Raw genomic sequence first — 12,488 nt, 5'->3', positions numbered from 1 at the left:
ACATGAAGTGTCTGGCACATAATTAACATAGTAAATGATCACTGTACACTTCCAGAGGGCATCTAGCACACAGTAGTAGGCATTGAATAAATACTTCAGCAAATAATTAAAATGACAATGATAATAACAAGCTCCTGAGTTTTGTTTGCTTGTTTGTTTGTTTCTTTTTTGAGACAGGGTCTCACTCTGTTACCCAGACAGGAGTACAGTGGCATGATCATAGCTCACTGCAGCCTCAAACACACAGGCTCAAGCAATCCTCCCACCTCAGCCTCCCAGGTAGCTGGAAGTACAGGCACCTGCCACCATGCCCTGCTAATATTTTAGTATTTTTTTAAAAATTTAGTAGAGATGAGGTCTTGTCATGTTGCCCGGGCTGATCTCGAACTCCTGGGCTTAAGTGATCTTCCCATCTCAGCCTCCCAAAGTGCTGAGATTACAGGCATGTGCCATTGTGGCTGGCCCCAACGGTATGTTTAAATATTTGTATTCTGTAACATTAGAAAAAAATGCTTAGTATCTAAAAGACATTTGATAATTATTTAAGTGGACAAGTGAATAAATGATTGCCTTGAAAATTCTGTTTAAAAAGCACAGAAATTAAATAGAGAAAGCTCTATTATATTATGAGCACCTCAGGGACCAAAACTATGTCTATTTCATGTTTGTCTCCCATGACTTGCAAAACCTAACTTAGAGAAGTTCTTTGATTAATATGTACTAAATTAAAGGTGTCCTCTAACAGTTCAGATTGTCCAATGCATTACGCATCACATCTCGGTAGCACAGAAGCATTTTTGTTATTGTGAAACATTTTTATACTTTTATTATAATTCATTGAGCCTCGAGTTGGGCTATTTGAATACGTATTATCATAATCTTTTGGCTAATGGTAACAATATATCTTGTTCTAACAAAATTACTGTTCACATAACAATTAACCAGCAGGTAGAAGAACACATCTTGTTCTAATGAAGTAAATATACCTCGTTCGATTTCCAATTGAAAGTCAATAATAGTGAGACCTTGTTGGTTTGTAAGTATGTAATATGACCTGTTCTTCCCAACAAGGAATTGCTTTTCTGACTTCTGCACTCAGAAGGTATCTTTTTTTTTTTTTTTTTTTTTTTTTTTTGAGACGGAGTCTCACTCTGTCACCCAGGCTGGAGTGCAGTGGCCGGATCTCAGCTCACTGCAAGCTCCGCCTCCCGGGTTCACGCCATTCTCCTGCCTCAGCCTCCCGAGTAGCTGGGACTACAGGCGCCTGCCACCTCGCCCGGCTAAGTTTTTGTATTTTTAGTGAAGACGGGGTTTCACTGTGTTAGCCAGGATGGTCTCGATCTCCTGAACTCGTGATCCGCCCGTCTCGGCCTCCCAAAGTGCTGGGATTACAGGCTTGAGCCACCGCGCCCGGCCCAGAAGGTATCTTTAAAAAATAATTTCCCATTAGTATTAGTGCACACTGGGTATGTTTTGCAGGTTGGTTTGTTTGTTTGGTTGGTTGGTTTTAAGACAGGGTCTCACTCTGTTATCCAGGTTGTGATCACAATCACAGATCACTGCAGCCTTGACTCCCAGGCTCAAGCAATCCTCCCATCTCCGCCTCTCAAGTAGCTGGGATTACAGGTGTGCACCGAAACACCCAGCTAATTTTTTATTTGTTTTTGTGGTCTCACTATGTCACTCAGGCTGGTCTGGAACTTCTGGACGCAAGTGATCCTCCCACCTAGGCCTCCCAACGTGCTGGGACTACAGGTGTGGGCCAGCACACCTGGCCATTTCGCAGTTCTTATTGCCATTTGTTTATGGTGCCAGAAAGGTATTGCTGAGTTTCCAGTTCTGAAACTAATTTCTTTTTTTTAGTGACACAAATCACTATGTAATATAGTTAGACTTTGAACAACACGCATTTGAACTGCAGGGGTCTGCTTATACGCAGATTTTCTCCCACCTGAGACAGCGAAGATCAATCTTCCTCCCCCTCCTTCTCCTTAGCCTGCCCAACTTGAAGACTATGATGAAGAGTTATATAATGATCCACTTGCATTTAATGAACAGTAAGCATATTTTTTCTTCCTTATGATTTTCTTAAGTTTATTTCTCTAGCTTTCTTTATTGTAAGAATACAGCATATTAATACATGTACCATACCAAACATATCTTAAATGACTGTTTATGTTATCAATAAGGCTGTTGGTCTACAGTTGGCTCTTAGCAGTTATGTTCTTGGGGGGAGTCAAAAGCGACATAGTGAGACCACATCTCTACAAAAACAAATAAAAAATTCGCTGGGTGTTTTGGTGCACGTCTGTAATCCCAGCTACTTGGGAGGCTGAGATGGGAGGATACGCAGATTTTTGACTGCAGAGGGGATCAAGCATCCCTAAATTCCACGTTGTTAAGGGTCAACTGTGATTGATATTTACTAAACATAAGTCATTTATTTTAAAAATTCAATAGAAGTTCTAATTTCATAACAAGTCTAATTCATTATAATGTGACTATAAAGAAAACATACAACTTACCAACTTTAAAATATCTTTTTCTTATTTATACAAAAATATCATAGAGGATTTTAGGGACCATTATTAAATACATTTTTTTCAGACTAGCTGGTTTGAAAAAAATAAATGACCTGCAATTAACTTTTTAAATAACTGTGAGATCTAACCTACCAAGAAAGAAATTAACAGAAAAATATACAACAACTTACACACACAGGGATTTTTTTAACCTGCTCTTTCATGATCAAAGCTTCCTTATTCTTACTTTTTTATCTATGGTAGGACCACCAAAAATAAGTCACTATCGAAAGTCTTACCTGGATTGTTATTCTGAGGAAGACTTTCAGGTGACTGTTCCATCTTACATTCAGGAATTAGGTGCCAAAGGCTATGGATAAAAATGTAATAAATGAAATTACTATTTTAAAACAAATATATTAAATTTTTAGAGTGTTTCAAACAATATCAGAGTTAATATCAGAACTTTAATTATCCTACATGCTTCCATTTGTGAGTTCTACCAACTTCTCTAAGCTTCTAAAGAAGAAAAGAAGATGAATTACTCATGAATTGAAGGCAGTATAGCTCAGCAAATTAACTCACATTAGCTTGGCATAATGGAAAATGTCCTAGCTCCATAACCAGCAGCTATTTGTTCTCTGACAAGTTGCTTCTCTTAGCCTCAACATATTCTTCTAAAAAGCAAGGATTTTACTGCCTTTTTTCACTAGGTTGTTAAAGATTTTTAATGGCATCATGTTTTGTAAATGCTCAGAGAAACAGTGAAGCAATGAAATAATTTGTTCTTGAGCTTTATTGCTGAAACTGTTTTGGAATTGCAAATAAAACCCAATGTGTATTTTTTCAGAGGTTCTCATATTCAAACGTTGCGGTTTTCTGAAATTGTTATTAAGTTCTAGTTTTGCTTATTAGTTGTTCTGTTCTTTGTGGCTTATAATTTGGGGCATCACAGCTATTTTCCAAATCATAGTTTGTAACTAAATTCACTTGTAAATATATTATTTCATCAACCTAGATAACATCACTGTCCACTATTACTGAGCTCATCAATCACGCCAAGGGCAGAAAGCTAACAGATGTCAAGACCTAGCCTGAACTCCTGTTCCACACAGACTCAAACTCTGAGTCGGTAGATCTTTGTTAGAACAATGCTCAATCCCCATCTTCATCTCCAACTGACATGGAAAATAACATTCTACTTTTATTTTTTGGTTTCAGTTCCATGAAAGATGCAAGTTGACATTCTCTCATTTCTGAGATACATACTAACAATATATTTGCACACAATATCCCACATGTTACTCACCTCCATTCTCACTCCATAGATCACCTTACTGCATATTTTTGTAGTGAAAAATCACAAAGTTAATATTAGGTGACACTCAGTTTGCTTTGACTCCTACTGTCTCTTTGGAGCAGTCAGCAAATAGTCAAATGAACTTTCACTAACTGCACAAAATATGAACCACTTCGCAAATCTGTGCATCATCCTTACGCAGGGGTCATGCTAATTTTCTCTGCATTTTATTCCAATTTTAGTATATGTTTGCTGCTGAAGCAAGTGCAAAGCTCTCTTTTTATACATGGATACTCATGAGTCATGGATGAGGCTTAGTTAGCTCTGTTAAATCCAACTAACATACTTGAGACTCAGAATTCTGGTGATGGCTTCCTGCCACAGCTCTGGGAAAGGATAATATGAGACCTTCCATGATCTAAGAAAAGGTATCATACTGGATATAAAGGGGCCTCAGCATACAGATCTGGTAGCAATGACAAAAGGAAACTTATCTCTTTCTGCAACATTATTTGAACTGAACCCCGAGGGCATAAAGGATAACTTAACGTGAAGGTCTCAGCTACGTCTAGGCTGAGATTAAAAGCATAACAAATTTTTAAAACAAAATAATTCTTACTTTGATTTTCAAAAATACTTTAAGCCAAAGGAAACTCAGGATTCAAAAGAATAGGTATGGCTCATTTTATTCAATACTTAGATTTATAGAATGCATGTAAATCAGGCATTTCCAATTATTAATATTAGTGTATAAGACTGTTATACATTTTCAAAAGGCACTTAAAGGTTACCTTTCACTATTTTCTACCTTCAGAAATGCTTTTCTTTGAAAGGAGGGAGAAAAAGTTTCCACTGAGATTAGGTCATCACACTCCAATTTTAAATCTCTCAGTTTACTCAGGCTGGACAGCAGGCTGGAGTGCAGTGCCGCAATCTTAGCTCACTGCAACCTCTGCCTACCGGGTTCAAGCGATTCCCCTGCCTCAGCCTCCGGAATAGCTGGGACTACAGGCGTGCACCACCACACCCAGCTAATTTTTGTATTTTTAATAGAGATGGGGTTTCACCATGTTGGCCAGGATGGTCTCCATCGCTTGACCTCATGATTCGCCCGCCTTCACCTCCCAAAGTGCTGGGATTACAGGCGTGAGCCACCACGCCCGGCCAACTTTATTATTATTATTATTATTATTATTTTGAGACGATGTCTTACTCTATCACCCAGGCTGGGGTACAGTGGCACGATGTTGGCTCACTGCAACCTCCGCCTCCTGGGTTCAAGCGATTCTTCTGCCTCAGCCTCCCAAGTAGCTGGGATTACAGACGCATGCCACTATGCCTGGTTAATTTTTGTATCTTTAGTAGAGACGGGGTTTCACCATGTTCATCAGGCTGGTATCGAACTTCTGACCTAGTGATCCGCCTGCCTCGGTCTCCCAAAGTGATGGGATTACAGGCATGAGCCACTGTGCCCAGCCAACATGAAGTTTTTAAGGATGGAAGGAACCTGAGCGAAAGTAGAACATGTCTGCTATATAATAGGTATTCAGCTTATGTTTCAATAAATTCTAAATAAATTGAGAAAATGGATAAACACATTTGGGAAGGGCAATTTTTTTTGTTTTTTGTTTTGTTTTGTTTTGTTTGGAGTCTGGCTCTGTCGCCCAGGCTGGAGTGCAGGGGCACGATCTCGGCTCACTGCAAGCTCCGCCTCCCGGGTTCACGCGATTCTTCTGTCTCAGCCTCCTGTGTAGCTGGGACTACAGGCGCCCGCCACCACGCCCGGCTAATTTTTATTCTTTGTATTTTTAGTCGAGACAGGGTTTCACTGTTGTTAGCCAGGATGGTCTCGATCTGCTGACCTCGTGATCCACCCGCCTCAGCCTCCCAAAGTGCTGGGATTATAGGCGTGAGCCACCGTGCCCGGCCGGGAAGTGCAATATTTATTTATTTATGTATTTATTTATTTATTTATTATTTTGAATCGGAGTCTCGCTCTGTTGACCAGGTTGGAGTGCAGTGGCCGGATCTCAGCTCACTGCAAGCTCCACTGCGGGGAAGTACAATATTTTTCAAGAAAACTGCTGTAAAGTAAAGCAACACATTTGCAATAGTAATAATCATTTATATGTTCTCCCGTCTCACTAAGAGACCTGGGCCCCTGACCCCTCTGAGGTTTCCCCTCCCGGGTGCCATGGGGCCTGCGGGCACCAGAAAGCCGGGGTCCCCAACAGGATGGCGCGAGTGCCTCCTTCCCCTGGCCATTACCTCTCCTTCCTATCCCTCTTGTTCACGCCAGGGTCTCCAGGAGCCAGGACGCGCTCCACCCCAGGGACGTCGCCCGACCGGGCAGCTCTGTGGGGCTCGCAGGGATCTTCCAGGCAGACGTCGTGCTGAGGCTGGTCTAAGGCGCCCTCAACGTGCTCGCTGTCGCTGCCCGCGCTGTCGCTGCCTGCGCTGTCACTGCCCGCGCTGTCGCTGCCCGCGCTGTCGCTTAACCAGCTGGAGTCTGAGGACCACCGGTCCCCCTGGTAGCTTAAGGACAACTGGTCCTCCTGGCTCCGGACGCTCCCGACGCTAGGGGTCTTCCTCATGGCGGAGACTGTCGGTTTCGGAGACCCCTCAGACCCTCCCCGCTTTTCTCCACCCCTGGAGGCCATCAGTAGCGAGCTACTGCCTTGGCCACAACCTCCCAGCAGGAAAGCTCGCGGTTTCCAATCTGTGAAAGGAGCACCGCCAAGCCAGAAATGCCAAGCCAAGCGATCACTGCCACGCCAAGCGACCACCGCCAAGCCAAACGATCACCGCCAAGCCAAGCGACCACCGCCAAGCCAAGCGACCACCGCCAAGCCAAGCAACAACCTCCAAGCCTCGCGGGTAAGGCCAAGCCACGCGGGTAAGGCCAAGCCAATCCGTTACACACCAGTGCGCCTGCGCACCTGTGACGTCACTGCATCTGTAGCTCCAGCCGCCCCCAAAAAAACTCCTTGGCCTGCAGGTGGCGCTGCAGCTCCGGCGCCGGCCTGGGCTGGCGGGTGGTCCCTGGGAGGGTTCGGGGTGGCAGTGCCCAGCCTGCCTGTCATGAGTGACGCCTCACAGAGCCGCTGGCGCACCTGCTCCTCGGCTTGCTCTGTTCAGGGGTGCCGGCCAGTTCCCGCCCCTGTGCCGCCATCGCCTGGCCGCTGTCTGACCACCGCAGCGAAGTTGCCCGAGTCCTCGCTGCCAGGATGCAAGCGGAGTTGGATGGCTGGGTCAGAGCCGGCTGTCCACCAGGCGGGAAGGGCAGTCCGACGCCGCTGCCCGCCTAGCTTCTACTCGGCCTGCGCCTGGAGCCAGGGACCAGCTCTGGGCATTCCGCTGCCTTAGGATGGGGCCGAGCAGCCGCTGCCACCCTGTGCCGCAGCCGCTGCGCACATCTGCCCAGGGGCAGTGCGGCTGGTGACTCGGGCGGGTCGGGGAAGGCCAGGTGCCAACGGAGTTGTTCGCCTCTAGTCAGTCCTGACTGTGCAGCCCGCGAGCACTAGTGAAATTTAAGAAAAGTGACAGCCGAGCACGGTGGCTCACACCTGTAATCCCAACACTTTGGGAGGCCAAGGCGGGCGGATCCCTTCAGGTCAGGAGTTCGAGGCCAACCTGGCCAACATGGTGAAACCCTGTCTCTACTAAAAATACAAAAATTTGCTGGGCGTGGTGGCGCACGCCTGTAGTCCTAGCTACTTGGGAGGCTGAGACAGGAGAATCGCTTGAACCTGGGAGGCAGAGGTTGCAGTGAGCCGAGATTGCGCCACGGAACTCCAGCCTGGGCTACACGGCAAGACTGTCTCAAAAATAAAAGAAAAAGAAAAAGAAAAAAGAAAAAAGAAAAAAGTGACAAAGGAGAATCTAGAGAGCACTCAAATACTAATTCTTGAGGACAATTAAGACAGATAGCATTATGAAAAACAGATTTTGTCACTGAAGCCTCAGGGCTTCAGCCTAGATCCTAAGCTGCTCACCCACAAAAAGCCAGTCACTGAGATGAGGATTTCCAAGGACGAAGGCTTTAATCAGGTGCAGCAGCCGAGGAGATGGGAGCTCAGTCTCAAATCCATCTCTCTGACCAATGAAAATTAGGGATTTGTAGTATAGCAAGGAAGAAATGTAACTATGTATAAGAAAACATGAACTAGGGAGGGGTAAGGAAGCAATCGTTTAAAAAAGTATCTTCGGTCGTGCTTGATGGCTCCGGCCTGTAATCTCAGCACTTTGGGAGGCCGAGACGGGCAGATCCTGAGGTCGAGATCCAGACCATCCTGGCCAACATGGTGACCCCCGTTCTCTACTAAAAATACAAAGATTAGTTGGGTGTGGTGGCATGTGCCTGTAGTCCCAGCTACTCGGGAGGCTGAGGCAAAAGAATCGCTTGAATCCGGGAGGCGGAGGTTTCAGTGAGCCAAAGGTTTCAGTGAGCCGAGATTGTGGCACTGCACTCCAGCCTGGCGACAGCGCTAGACTCCGTCTCAAAAAAAAAAAAAAAAAAAAAAAAAGTTCTTCACCTTGCCTCCTCAATCTTGGCATAATTCCCCCTGCGAGTGGTTTCTGGGGTCTCAGTTGGCATTTAGTCACACGTATGACATTGCACATATTGTGTGCACATCTGCACAGCTCAGCAGTGTCCTGGGTAGGCCTTGAAGGGTGATCTTCATATGAGCCTGTGGCCTCAGCAAGAAAGCTGTACACGGGAAGCAGAGGAGCCAGCAGGAGCCCAGTCCTCTGCTGAAAATTCCAGCACCACCCGCAAGAGCAGCTGCCATGGAGATTGTGACCCAACACGGAATATATGCATGAAGATGCTGGTTTGAAAACACTCAGTGTAAGCGTGGCACTTTGAAAAAATATTAATGATAAATGTCACTGAGAAAAAAATCAGAAACAAAATATATTTATTAGAAATATTACAGTCATTTATCATACACTTTCCTGGGAATAAATACATCTAATTAGCATGTCATATCCTAACACTGCTGAGTACAATCTAGTGTGGTCTTTACAGACACGACGAGGCCACAGATGTATCAACTACATTCAACTAATGTAGTTAAAATTAGTGTGCTACTCAGGATGCTACAGATATAGCAAAATTCTAACCTGGTTCAGAGGAGTGAAATGCCCAGTGAATTGAGGCAACTGTAGATATTCAAAATGCTTCTAAAAAGGCTGTGAGGTTATGTCCCTTACTGTATGTCATTGGTAGGTCATCTCAAAATGGCACTCGAGCTTTGGAAGGGTGAGAGCTATTGCTAGATTTGCATAGATGCAGGGGGTCTGCATCTATGGGCCCGAGTCCTTCATCTCCACAAGCCGCCCCTCAGTGGGGGAGAGGAGGGGGAGGCTAAGGGAGTCTCTGTAACATTTGTGGACAGTAGGGAAGAGAGCATGGCAGAGATTCCTCACCTCTGGATGGCTTGTGCCCTGGGGATGTGTGTTTTTATCTAACACCCACCGGCATCTACTTGGGTTGGTTTCTACAAAAGCTGTAAAACAACAACGGAAAGAAAAAGGAAAACAAAAGACATACTATTTTTGAAATGAGAAGGGGCTAGGACAAGAGAAGCTACTGAGAATGTTATCCCCACAAGGCGGGGGCCAGGGGCTACCATCAGACAAGGAAAAATCAATCCATGTTAGATGCAGAGGACAGCAACTTCTCGCCTTGAAAAACTCCCCTACTCTACTGGGGCTTGCATTTTGCAGCTGTCTTTCATGTAAAAATTATACATTAAAAAAAGGATCTTCAGAACCACCAAAGGATTTTAAATGACTGTACTGGCTGAGGGAAGATGGAAAGAAATGTGGCTGTTGTACAGGCCTCTGAAAGCCTCAGGACAGAAACGGAATGGCACGCTCTGCTGAGAACAGAAAATGTAAGATGCTGACCTTGTTTTCCCAGTTTACCAATTTTCCACCTTCACCTGGTGCTCAGAGCTCTGTTAAAAACAGACCTAAAAACCCTACCCCTTGGCCTAGCTGGGGTGGGGACTGCCTCCCCCAGGTCCTGCGCCTCCACACGCCAGTGGATGGCTTGGGGGAGCCCTACTAGCTGCTGTGCTAGAAGGCCTATTCCTGGACTCCTGAGGCCATCAGTCACAGTTCCAGGACCCCAGCAGAACCTGCCCTTCCCCGAAACACCACCTGTATTTCTTTTCTTTGTGTGTGTGTGTGTGTGTGTGACAGGGCCTCACTCTTTTGCCCAGGCCAGAGTGCAGTGGCACAAACACAGCTTACTGCAGCCTCAAACTCCTGGGCTCAAGTGCTGCTCCCACCTCAGCCTCCCAAGCAGCTGAGACTACAGGTGCCTGTCATTGTACCCAGCTAATTTAAAAAAAAATTTTGGGGCCAGGCGCGGTGGCTCACCCATGTAGTCCCAGCCCTTTGGGAGGTTGAGGCAGGCATATCACTTGAGGTCAGGAGTTCGAGACCAGCCTGGTCAACATGGTGAAACTGTTTCTACTAAAAATACAAAAATATGCCAGGCATGGTGGCACATTCTTGTAATCTCAGCTACTCAGGAGGCTGAGGCAGGAGAATCGCTTGAACCTGGGAGGCAGAGGTTGTAATGAGCCAAGATCACACCATTCTAGCGTGGGTGACAGAGTGAGATGCTCTCCCAAAAAAAAAAGAAAAAAAAGAAAAAAGAAAAAAATTTTTTTTTTGTAGAGTCAGGTCTTGCCATGTTGCCCAGGCTGGTCTCCTACTCCTGGGCTCAAGCAATCCTCCCACCTCAACCTCCCAAAGTGCTGGGATTACAGGCATGAGCCACCATGCCTCACCACCATGTGTGTTTCTATGGACAGGACATGGCATTCCTCTTCTACATGCACACCCACTGGCAAAAAAAAAAATGGTAGTCGGGGAAACTCCTTGAGTTGTAAAAATAAATTGCACATGGCCTTTCATGTTTCTGTCCTTCTTTTTAACCTAAAGAGAGCAGGATACAGACAAAAATGGGGGAGTTTGGCCACAGTCATTGGCAACTTGGGCTCCCATTGGAGAGGGACTGGTATGGCCCCAGCGGGGCAGGAGGGAAACCACACCATTGCTCAGAGCTGGTTCTGGATGGTTCACACGTAATCACTCAAAATGGAGCCAATCACAGGCCGGATGTGGTGGTTCACCCGAGTGAGCTGAAATTGCACCACTGGCACTCCAGCCTGGGCGACACAGCAAGACCCTTATCAAACAAAAACAAAAACAAACAAACAAAAAAACAGCCAGGTTCGGTGGCTCATGCCCATAATCCCAGCACTTTGGGAGGCCGAGGCAGGTAGATAACCCGAGGTCAGGAGTTTGAGACCAGCTGGGCCAACATGGTGAAACCCCCTCTCTACTAAAAATACAAAAAAATTAGCTGGGTGTGGTGGTGGGCACCTGTAATCCCAGCTACATGGGAGGCTGAGGCAGGAGAATCGCTTAAACACGGGAGGCAGAGGTTGCAGTGAGCTGAGACGGTGCTATTGCCCTTCAGCGTGGGCAATAAGAATGAAACTCCATCTCAAAATAAATAAGTAAAAATAAAAATAAAAAACAGAACCAAAAATAAAAAACAGAAAACACCCACTCCCACTCCAGGCATCCCAAGACAGCAACTGCTTCCCCACATACAACCCTGGAGTAATTCCAGCTTAAATCTAACAACCAGCAGCTCAACTCAACTACTTGGGATATTACTTTCCCCCACTTTAATGGTGGGTAAAGTACAAGTACAGGGTTAATAAAAAATGCTTCAGACAAGTGCCTGAAGCAGCAGAAGTAATAACTTTCAGGTTGAATTGGTTGTGACTATGTGTCAAGCTTCATTTAAATACAAAGGTATGGTTGATGTAATGACCATCGCCAAACAGCTGCTCAGGAACTCCAGGCTGCCTGCCTTGTGGCTGCCAGGGAAACGTGTCCACCCCCTCAGTGGTGCTCCATGCAGCTGTGCTTCAGTCGCCTAAAGAACTTTCAAAACATGTAGACTGCATCTCTGGTCCCATTCCAGACATTCTGAAGTCAACCAACTAGGGCAGCCAAGAGTGTTTTCAAAAGGGTCCGCTGGAGGTTCTGACGCAGAGCTGCGGCTGGGATGCACTAACAGGGCTGGGGTCCTGTTAGTCTCAAGGTGGCTTGAGACTCAGAGATCCGCTGACCCGTGCGGCCCAGCTGCCACCTCTGCAAAGGTCTGACTTGGAGGAGGGGACTGAGCTCCTACCTCTCCAGGAATGGTCAGGGGTTGCACCTGCAGCCTCTAGAACCTGGCTCTGAACCAGTGGCTCAGATCAGCAATCGGAATGTACTTTGAGTAGTAATGGCAGTCACTGTCATTCTCGGTGACACACTGGAAGGATGATCCTTTGTTGGAGGGGCACTAACGGGCAATTTGGCACTGAAAACAGCAAGGGATGGGCATTACCTATTTCCCTCAACCACCTGTGTGAGCCACGCCCTCACTCACTGTGTAGTGTACACAGATCTGCCCAGAATGCCACAGAGCCACCAGATGGGCACCCGGGCCGGACCAAGCACTTCCGAGGGACTGGGGCGGCTCTGGGGGGGGCTCTGTTGCCACTTAAGGTGACCAGTAGGGTGCCAGGGCAATTGCATTCTTCTTTGTTAAGTATAAACGGGCCTTCACCGCCCACCCCTAA

General features: G+C 46.1%; 1 non-coding gene and 1 pseudogene across 2 annotated transcripts in view; both read right to left on the bottom strand.

Moving 5' to 3' along the window:
• Positions 1-6,482, bottom strand: part of LOC704543 (CCDC144A N-terminal pseudogene) — a 119,209-nt pseudogene extending 112,727 nt beyond the window's left edge. The window contains exons 1-2 of the transcript XR_013406177.1: positions 6,091-6,482; positions 2,822-2,892 (exon numbers count right to left, since the gene is read on the bottom strand). The product of XR_013406177.1 is annotated as a CCDC144A N-terminal pseudogene (transcript). The remainder of the gene's footprint in view (positions 1-2,821; positions 2,893-6,090) is intronic.
• Positions 3,980-4,084, bottom strand: LOC114673249 (U6 spliceosomal RNA). The gene has a single exon (XR_003723977.2). It is a non-coding gene; the product is annotated as a U6 spliceosomal RNA (small nuclear RNA).
• Positions 6,483-12,488: the final 6,006 nt, after the last annotated feature.

Source organism: Macaca mulatta, chromosome 16 (assembly GCF_049350105.2).
Source record: "Macaca mulatta isolate MMU2019108-1 chromosome 16, T2T-MMU8v2.0, whole genome shotgun sequence".
In the NCBI taxonomy this organism is placed as follows: domain Eukaryota; kingdom Metazoa; phylum Chordata; class Mammalia; order Primates; family Cercopithecidae; genus Macaca; species Macaca mulatta.
Note: the sequence above shows the minus strand (reverse complement) of the source record. Positions and strands in the feature narration are given on the sequence as shown.